Below are 11538 nucleotides of genomic sequence, written 5' to 3' on the forward strand. Positions count from 1 at the left end.
GGGAAATGCCTAGAATGTATGAGAGAGTTAACAAATGATTTGTTGGATAAACTCATGGTTCCAATGATATTATAAATATACTACACTATTAACCTAAACACATATATTAACTATTAAGCCCCATATATAAATAGTACTGAGAGGAAATAAGCTATGGGAACAAGGCATTTAAGGTCCACCTCTCAGCAGCATGCATCCTCAACTCCAGGAATGTACCCCTGAATGTTTGTGTTGAATAAAAACATAGTTGTTGTGGAGAGTAGTTGCTTGGTTACATGATACTGGAATATTTAAGCAGATCTTTAAAAACTAGTTTTAATTTTTCCTTATTTTTCTTATTATAGAATATGGTATGTTGTAGAATTTTTCTTATTATAGAATAGAGATTAATGATAATTCACTGGTGGAAAAATCAGAATAGCAAAATGATCTAATTGCATATTATCTTCTTGATATTTACTTTGACTCATAATCAGATATAATTTTATATGCATAGTTAGTGCTTCCAGTTACTGAAGAACTAGCTGCTTAGTTTGTAGAGTTTTCAATATTTTGATTTATCAGTATCATTTTTTAAACTTATTGCCTTAAAGACATATTAACTAGTCTGGTGGCTAATGAGAAGAAAATTTCTCAACTGGCCACAATAAGGTAGTGGTAGTTCTTTCTACCAGGATACATACAATTAGTGGATGAATCAGCATTCACTTTTACTCATAGCATTTAAATATGTGGCATTGATGTTTAATATAAGGTTATGTTAAAAACCTTCAGAAAAGTAACAGGATAGAATGTGGTGGTGATTGTTGGCATGGAGATAAATAATCTCAAGTGCATTATTCTTTAATACCTCAAAGGGAATTCTTATGGGGTAAGGGTTGAGTAATTGTTAAAGGTAAATGTATCCAGTTTGGGTGGAGGGGACATAAAATTCTAAGTATGAAGTGTTTCTAATGTCAGAGTACAATCTAAATGAGACAAGAAAAACATATCTGCAACAAATAATTGGCAGCATAATAACATATACCATTGGAAACTTGTGAAGGCACTTGCCTAGGAGCATTCAGAAGGCCTAACGCTGCCGTTACCAGGAAGAACCTCATCTATTGTAAATGATGTGCCAGAGAATAGTGTTAAACATTATGGAGGACTAAATCTCTCCAAGAGGGGCAAGAGATTTACCCTCGCATATGAAACATTGGAAAAAAGTGGACAAAATACAAACAACAACAGTTCTCAGATATTAGATAATAAGCAGCATAAGAGTGACCTCTAAGATAAAGTTAAGCATGAGAGATGAGTGCTAGGATTATCCCAATTTATTCCCTGGAAAGAATTTTTCAGGCCACATTCAAAGAAGGGAAACTCAAATAGAAAATCTCCTGAGTTGAAGAGATGGATTTTAAACTCTGAAGAGACGGATGCAGCTAGAAGTCACAGATCAGAGTAAAGGAGAGAGTAGAGAACTGCAGAGGGAGAGAGAGTGTGTACATGTACTAGCTCTCTAGAAATCTATGGAGAGTTCCCCTGAAGTCTGTGGTTAAGTAACAATGGGCACACATGTAAGGCCAGAGAAAGAATCTTCAGAAAGGAACAGGATGGAAGGTGGTGGTGATTGTTGGCATGGAGATCAATTTTTGTAATCACCAGCTGGAATGGAAAATCTATAATAAAAGGGCATCAAGTAACATAGTCAGTAAAAGGCAAAAATTAGCCCAAAATTGAAGGTAACTCCTGTCTAGCAGAATCTTAAAAAAGATAAAAATGTTTCCAAGATAGTTCAGAAAAAAGCTGTACACAGCTCAAGAATATTTAAAAGAATACAAAATATGTTTCCAAGATAGTTCAGCAAAAAGCTGTACACAGCTCAAGAATATTTAAAAGAATACAAAATATCCAATACTCAACAAGGTAAATTCACAATGTTCGGAATCCAATAAAAATGTATGAGGCATGCAAAGAGGTAGGAAAATATAACCCATGTTGAAAAGAAAATTAATAGAAATGATCATTAATTATACTGTGATAGAGTTATTATACAAGGACATTAATACAGTTGTATACCATATGTTCAAGATGCTATGGAAAAGCATAAGCATGTAAAGGAGAATAAAGAAGATATAAAAGTGATCTAATTCAAACTCAGATAAAACAATGGCTAAGGTGAAAATTACACTGAATGAGATTAACAGCAAATTCTACATTGAAGAAGTCAATATCAGCAAACTGAATATGCAGTGATAGAGACTCTCCAAAATGAAACACGGAGAAAGAGACTGAACTGAACAGAGCATCAGTATGCACAGCTTCAACCAGTCCAATATATGTGTTATGGTAGTTCCTAAAAGAGATGAGAAAAACACATTTGAAGAAATAATAAATAAAAATGTTCCATATCTGATGAACACTCAGATTCAAAAAGCTCAATGAACAAGAAAAATGATAAAGATGACACAAAAATGCACTAAACGCTTAAAACCAGTGCTAAGAAAAAAATTGTAAAGCATCTACAGAAAACAGATACCATAATGTACAAAGGAGTGAGAGTAAAATCTCAAAATTCATTCAAGAACCATGCAAACCAGAAAACAGTACATCAATATTTTCAAGTTCTGAAAGAAAAAAACACTGACATCCTAGAATTGCATTCCAAATGAAAATATATTTCAAAAAGATGTAGTCTTTAATGCAAAAGAATTAAGTTAAACCCTACCCCACATAAAAATTACCTCAAAATGGACCACAGACATAAATGTAAGAACTCAAAATGGACAACACATATATGTGTAAGAACCAAAACCAAATGTAAGAAAGCATAAGTAAATCTTGGAGTAGACAATGTAGTTAAGACAACAAAGGCCCAAGCACCAAAAGAAAAAATAATAAAGTAATAAACTTCATCAAATTTAAAACTTTTAAAGGCTACCATCGAAGAAAGTGAAAATACAATCATAGAAGAAAATATTTACAATTCATGTAGTTAGAATATAACTACCTAGAATATATAAGCAATTCTTATTGTTCAATATGAAAAGACAAATGGCAAGAAATTAGAATAGACATTTCTCCAAAGAGAATAAGCAAAAGCTAATAAGCAAATGAAAGGATACCCAGCACCATTTGGGAAATGTACAAACTCAGTGAGATACTACTTCACATCTATTAAGATGGTTATAATCAAAAAGGTAATAATAAGTTGGCAAGGATGTGGATCAATGGGAGCCCTCACACACTACTGGTAGGGATAGACTACAGACCTAAATGTAGCAGCTAAACCTATACAACTTCTGGAAGAAAATATAAAAAGCTGCTTGGCAGAGACTCTCTCTGCCTCATGCTCTCTTTTTTCTCTCTCTCCTCTCAGAAATAAATCAGACTTAAAAACTTTGTCTCATGCTGGGCGTGGTGGTACATACCTGTAATACCAGTGACTCAAGAGGCTGAGGCAGGGGGATTGCAAATTCAAAGCCAGCCTCAGCAAAAGTGAGGCATTAAGCAACTCAGTGAGACCCTGTCTCTAAATAAAATACAAAATAGGACTGCGCATGTGGCTCAGTGGTGGTATGCCCCTGAGTTCAATCCCCAGTACTAAAAACAACAACAACAAACTTTGTCTATTCTATATTCATTGTTATGGAAATGGAAAGGTAAGCTGACAGACTAGGACAAAGTATTGGCAAAACATATATCTCTCAAGAGAATGATATCTAGGATATACAAATGATTCTTGCAACTTATTAATAAGAAAAATGACCCAATTTGAAAGAATGGGCAGAAGATTTTTTTCTTCACCAAAGTAGATACAAATATGGTGAATGTGCACATGAAAGGGTATCCAACATAATTTGAAATGTAAATCAAAACTGCAGTGTTATTACACATACAGTAGGATGGACAAAATTTAAGACTGATCATAACAAATGTTGACAAAGATGAAGACTATGGTATCTCTCTTAGAACTGCAGACTGTAACATGTAGTACAAAGAATGGCACAAACTGTTAGAAAACTGTTTGGCAGTTGCTTTAAAAATTAAATCACATCTGTCGAGATATTTACTCCAGAGAAATAAAAGCATACATCCACACTGAGACTTGTGCACAACTATTCATGGTGGTTTTATTTGTAATAGTCAAAAAATCCCCAATGTTGGACTGTGGGAACATGTCATGCCTCAGAACCCTTATACTCATATTAACCATATAGTAGGCATTTGATTACTAACTATTCCATGAATGTAGAGATTGATTTTTTTTACTGTTAATAGAACTTCTCTTTTATTAAATATAACAGACAAAAGAAAATCATGTATAGCACAATGAATTATCACAAAGTAAACATATCCACTAAACCCTAACCCAGGTCAAGAAATTGGACATCAAATGCACCTTCATGAGCCCTCTCTCATTGCTCCCCTAATTATTCCCTCCACTCCCCCAGAGTTAGGCACCATTTTAACTTCTAATAACAAGGATTAGTTTTGCCTGTTTTGTTACTTTATTCAGTGTAATCATACACATGTGTTTTTTGGTGTGTGGCTTTTTTAGCTCCATATGTATTTTTATAAGATTTATCCAAGTTGTTGAATGTGAATGTACTTCTTATTATCATTGCTTAATAATTTTCCACTGTATAAATATAACCTGGTTTCCTTAAAAAAATACCCAATGTATATCAATAGGAAAACAGATAATAAATTTTGGAAACATACTTAGCAAGAATAAAAAACTATTGATAATAGCAAAAACAGGGAGATTCTGAATGAAATAAACTAGACAAAAAGTAATATGCATTGAAAAATTCTTTTTTTTTGTACTCCCTAGTACAAATATCCAAGGGTGCTCTAATGCTGAGCTACATCCCCAGCCCTTTTTATTTATTCATTTATTATTATTATTATTATTATTATTATTATTATTATTATTATTATTATTATTATTTGCTATCAGAGATGGAACTCTTGGGAACTCAACCACTGAGCCACATCCCTAGCCCTCTTTTGTATTTTATTTAGAGATAGGTCCCACTGAGTTACTCAGGGCCTCGTTAAGTTGCTAAGGTTGGCTTTGAACTCCCAATTCTCCTGTTTCACCATTCTGAGCTTCTGGGATTACAGGTGTGTGCCACCATGCCCAGTTTAGTTTTTATTTTGAAACAGAGTCTGGCTCAGTTCCCCAAGTTTACCTCAAACTTGCGATCCTCCAGCCTCAGCCTCCTAAATATCTGGGATTACAGACTCTGCCACCACCTCTCAGCAGATTCAGTTATATTTAAAGGTAGAAAGTTATAAACCAGGTGAATCCAAGTAAAGGTCTTAGTAAAAAATTAATAAAAATAAGAGCACTATGCTTGGTCACAATATGGAAAGTCAGAAAATGACAACAAATATCCATTTTCTCTCAGGTTGACCAGAACAATATCATTTCTCAATGGATTTCAAAGGGTCTCCTTCCTTCTTTCCCGGCCCTCCCTCCCTCCCTCCTTTCCTTCCTTCCTTCCTTCCTTTCTGAGTTTTGGTGTGTGTGTGTGTGTGTGTGTGTGTGTGTGTGTGTACATCATCTTCTGTGCCAGTGTAAGAGGTTTAGGCAATGGATCAACCTTTACACCTGTGCCTAAGGACCCCAATCTTGGATCTATCTCCAAGGGTGGAGGTGACTCTAGATCCTCATTATAATCTCTAGAGTGGGAACTCCTAAAAAATAAACAGGTCTTTCTTGGTAACACCAGTTTCCTCTTTGGTAAGAGTTAGTGTAGTGGGAGGGTGGCAAGGGCCCTACCCTGCCACAAAATAAATGCTAAAATGTATTTTGGTACAAATTGTAAACACTAAAGAGTTAAAAGTAAGATATGAGTCTTGGGATTTGAGTTAGACCTGGATAAGTACATAGGATTCAGATTCTAAAAAGAGAATAAAAGGCAAGTGAACTAAACAGCATAAGAAAGACTCATCAGAAAGAAATATGTTTAAAGGACAGTAAGGACACCTCATTTTGCTAAGAGGAAAGGATTCTATAAAGGATGACATATTTGTGTGCTTAGGTAAGATTATGAAATTCCTTGAAAATCAAGCATAAGGATTTAGACTTAATAAAAATGCAGAAAATATTAAACTTTAAGTAAAGGGATAATATAACTTAAGTGGAATTTAAACAAGTATCTTGTCCTTAAATCCAGGGAAGATGGAGGTTTAGGCTGGGCATGACCAGTAGGGCTGAGGCATTCCCCACAATTAAAAAGTCATGTCGAAGTGTACTGAACTAATGGGAGTGAGTCATATACAAGGCAAGGTCTTCTGCCAGCATCTACTGTTTGTCTAGCCTTGACAAATATTATACCACTTTCAACTGTACAAAGAAAGAAACTCAAACATCTGAAATTGCCACTAATATATGGCATGTATATGAGTTCCTGTTTCTGGTTCTGCCTAATTTATCTTGGCATTCTTTTCATGGAGGTCAAATATTTGGTGTGTTGAAATAAATGCAGAACAGATATTGGGGACATGTGGCCTATACATCTCAATTTCCACAGTGCACTCTTTGGCTTTTTTAATATTTATTTTTTAGTTTTCAGCAGACACAACATCTTTGTTTGTATGTGATGCTGAGGATCGAACCCGGGCCGCATGCATGCCAGGCGAGCACGCTATCACTTGAGCCACATCCCCAGCCCTGCACTGATCCATTTAGTTTTCAGAAATATAAATTACTTCCTTACCAGAACAACAGCAGAAGTAAGGAATATAGCCAAAAGGATTCTAGTAAGAGTCAGAAGTTAATTGTGTGACTATAGGCAACTCATTAACTTTTCTGAGTCTCAGATATTTCATCTATACAAATATGGGTCAAAGTTAAAATTGTATAGTTCATTTTTTAAGAAGAAAATGAGATAATATATGAAAGATTGCCCATTTATGTGGTTTAAATAATTAAACAGCAAAATCCTGGCTGTTACAGCCAATATAGACAATTGACAAAGCAACAAAAGTCTTGGAAATAAATGCTTTCATCACTAAGGAGCCATTTTTAGATAGTGCCTACTCTGGAAACTGTTCTCTTCTCACTGAAACAAAGTAAGGCTGATAACATCCTCCCAAAGTGTGCTTGGAAGATCACAAGCACCTCTTGGAGGAGACAGGGAGAGTGGAGGAGAAAATATGTTCTTTGGGATAACATATAGTCTACCAAAGCATACATTGAAGCAAAGCAAGCCCTCCTGAATCTTCAGCATTTTAACTGATGCATGCAGTATAAAATTAGAAACAGGATCATAAACACTATTATGAAGACTATACTTAGTGGGGGACACTGATCAAACATATATGGGAAAGTAAGTTCTCTGCGATTAGTATGAAAGCTCAGTCTTACCCAAATCCACATGAAATTTGAAATGGTTTGGAATACATAAGAGGATCAGTGAATGACATCAAACCCAAATGATGAAATAGAGAATCTGAACATGATCTTTCTCTTATTTCTCACTGATCCCTTAGAACCACCAATAGAAATATAATATTAACTCTACATGTTAATTAGAGTAATGTAAATTCAATTTACATGTAAATTAAATTTTCTAGAAGTCATATTTTAAAAAGACAGATGAGCTTCATTTAATAATACATTTTACATAATCCAATATATTCAAAATGTCATCCTTTTAACTTGTAATCAAAATTAAAATATAACTGTTATTTTACACTCTTCACAATAAGTCTTTGATATCTGACTTATGGCACATCTCAGTTCAAACTGGGCACATTTAAAGACAGTCGCAGCATAAGAAAGTAGGGATTGTAAATTAACACTAGGCCATATCATATATTTGCACTTATTTTAAAGAAAAGCCAAGTTTAAAAGTATGTTTTAGGTTTTAAAATATTTTTGGCCAACCTCTCTTGGTACTTACGCAGAAGTGAGAAAAGATGATTGAAGGTATCTCAACATCCCTCTTTTTTTTCACTCAGAGGTTAAGATTTCTGTTGCAATAGCTAGGGATTGCATTGTCATTTCAGATGAATCTCAAGTCTGTAATCAAAAAGTGTAAGTCATCATTAGGTTCCTACACTTGTCATTCTTTTATTACTTTTCATTTTTTATCTTAAATATATTTACTTCTTGACAAACATAAAGAAATAAAGAATTATATTTAAATGGATAATAAAACAATTTGACTGCATAAAGTTCCTTTTCGTTTTAGGTAGACCTACTGGTACATACAAGTCACCTGGGTGGTCTATTTTTCTTTGGTAACAGGGATTGAACTCAAGGGCTCTAGACCACTGAGCCACATCTCCAGCCCTATTTTGTATTTCATTTAGAGATAGGGTCTCACTAAATTGTTTAGGGCCTTACTTTTGCTGAGGCTGGCTTTGAACTCAGGATCCTCCTGCCTCAGCCTCCAGAGCCACTGGGATTACAGGCATGCAGCACTGCACCCGGCACCTGCTCTGTTCTCTTACTTAACTGCAACTGTGTTTTCCTTGCAGTTAAGTAAGAGACCTTGGTAGATTACTTCTTTGCACCAGGGTTTCTTGATAGAACTCTATTGGTACTTTGGTTTGGACTCTTCCTTCTAGCTGAAGGTTATATACTATCTATGGGCCTGGCCAAAAAATGTTAGTAGTTTCCTCAGTCATGGTGAAACAACAACAAAATGCCCCCAGGCATTTCTAAACTTCTCTTGATAAGATAGTATCACTCTCCCAGTTTGAGAGTCACTGCTTGAAACTTAAGTTAAACTCTGATCATTTAACAAAGCACCTTTAGTTGTAAGTATCCTATATTTTGTAGTTTGCAAGTATTCTGTATTTTGTAATTTCTCTTATCAGCTAAAAAGAAAGGATTATAAAATCCGGGCTTCATGATGCACACTGTAATCCCAGTGGCTCTGGAGGGTGAGGCAGGAGGATCTTGAGTTCAAATTCACCCTCAGCAACTTAGCAAGGCCTTTAGTAATTATGGATTCCCTATCTCAAAATAAAAAAAAAAATGTAAAAAAGGGCTGGTGATGTGGATCAGTGGTTAAGCACCTAGATTCAATCCCCTGTGCCCATCCTCCACAAATCAACATTTTAAAAACCAGAAGCACTAAAACATCAAAGAAACCCAAAGGCCCTTGTAAACACAACTGACTTTGCTTCAAAGGTTTTTTTGCTTTTTGTTTTCCACTTCAAGTTAACACTACCTTTAAAAAAAATCACATTTTTGAATTTACTTTTTCTGACATCTAAGAGGGATCTTACATTTTTCTACTTCCCTTTCCAAGACTATTCCCTCTTTTGCACTGTGTAATCTTAAATTTAGATCTGAATTAGTTGCATTGATTTTCCTTTGTCATAATAGTCAAATTATGATACAATTTGAATTATTGAAATGCATATGGAGGGGTTTATTTTCTTATTTTTAATGAAAACTCATGTTTTTAAAATTAGCACCTAGGGGACTATAGGTGGAGACTTAATATGTAGAGTCATCAGCATGATAATTGTAATTAAATAAACACAAATCAGTTCATGATAGCTGATTTCATTTACCATTATAATCAACTTTCTCCTCTATAAAACAGCACAATTAGTCCTAAATTGACATTCACTAATTGTATATTAGAGTTTCAAGGAAAACACTGAAGAGTTAGTGACTATCATAATGATTGAGATGTGTTTTGACATCAGTAATTATTATTATTTTTAAGATGGGGGTTTTGCTATGTTGCCTAACCTGATCTCCAACTCCTGGACTCAAGCAATCCTCCTGGCTTGGCCTTCTGAGTAGTTAGGACTACAAGTCACCAAACCAGCCCAGTAATTATTGTTTAGTAGATCTCTTTTGGGACACTAAAATCACTACTAATATGATTGTATATGTTTGAAATTGGTTTTATGAGCAACATACAGATTTGATGTAATTCCCATCAAAATACCCACAAATTGGTGTGAACATACTTTGTATACAACCAGAGATATGAAACTGCTCTATATATGTAATATGAATTGTAATGTATTCTGTTGTCATATATATATTTAAAATAATAATAATAATGATAATAAGTGTCATTTTTCCAGAAATAGAAAAAACAGTCCTGAAATCCATTTGGAAGACCTCCATCCCCCACTGTTTTCATCTCCCATAGCACCACACTGAGGCCCAAGCCAGTAATCATAGTGTGTCTTTGGGCAACAAAAACCATGGCACTATATAATATGCTAAACTCTTTCCAAAGTAGTACCAATTTATATTCCACTGGTAATCTGATTAGGGTTTTCTTTTGTCAGTATGTTCCTTAACATTTGTTAATTTCAGAATTTTTTCTATATCTGCTAGTTTATTGGGTATAGTGGTCTCATATTTTTTTAAGAAAATAATAGCTTTATTGAAAATAGAGAATATAGTTTATATGCCACATAAATATACCCACTTAAAGCATATAGTTTTTAATATATTCATAGAGTTGCCCAGTAATCATCACCGCCATTAAATTTGGAACATTTTCATCACCCCAGAAAGAAACACTGAACTCTCCATTTCTTCATAAGCTTCTAGGCAACCACTAATCTACTCTCTGTCTTTAGAGATTTATGTATTCTGGGAATCTCATGCAAGTGGAACCATCTATACAATATGTGCTCACTTAGCATAATGATTTTAAGGTTGCAAGTACTGTATTTCATTTCTTTTTGTTTTTGAATAACATGCCATTGTATAGAGATACCACATTTAACCATTCCATGTTTATCAATTTATCGACATTTGGGTGGTTTCTACTTTTTGAATAATATTGCTGTGAATATTTATGTTCAGTTTTATTTTTCTTGAATATGTTCTTAAGAGTGAGATTTCTGGATTATATAACTATGTTTAACCTTTGGAAGGAGCACTAGATTGTTTTCCAAAATAGCTGCACTATTTTATTTATTTATTTGCATTTTATTAATATTTAAAATTAGATTTATTTTAGTGTAAACCTCCTTAACTTACAAATGTAAACTATTATTTAAAAATATTACACATTTACATGTGTAGTGTTTGCTCTCCACCAGTCTTGAGAGATCTAAGTCAAATCATGTACAGAATGACATGGAAACTGCATGAAAAGCTGAGACACCAGCGCTCACCGAACTTTAATAATGCACATTACAAGTCACACTATGGAAAGCAAGCCCTAGAGCTCAGGCAACATCGGTCCATAGAAATGGCAGTTCAAAGGCACAGCACGTCTGAGCAGAGCGTGGAGCATTAGATCTAGAGCCAATCTGATCTGCAACCCTCCCTTCTCGGAGTCCTTGTTTCCTAGCTCTACCTCCAAATGGAAATGTAAGGGACGGAAAAAGGCCTATTTGATCATTACTGTGTCCATTCTGGGCAGCTCAGAGGTCATCCCTACAGTCAGGTTCCAGGGCTTTGCAGAATGCAGTTCTAATCGTCTCAAACATGGCTTCCTTCACTCGGAGAGACTATTCCATGGTTAGCCTTTCAGTTTGGGCCCCAGAAGTAGTGTTGCCCGAGCAGCAGGGACATCCCAGCACCCCGGGGAGAGGGAAGCG

The sequence above is a fragment of the Callospermophilus lateralis genome, unplaced genomic scaffold (assembly GCF_048772815.1).
Source record: "Callospermophilus lateralis isolate mCalLat2 unplaced genomic scaffold, mCalLat2.hap1 Scaffold_123, whole genome shotgun sequence".
NCBI lineage: Eukaryota > Metazoa > Chordata > Mammalia > Rodentia > Sciuridae > Callospermophilus > Callospermophilus lateralis.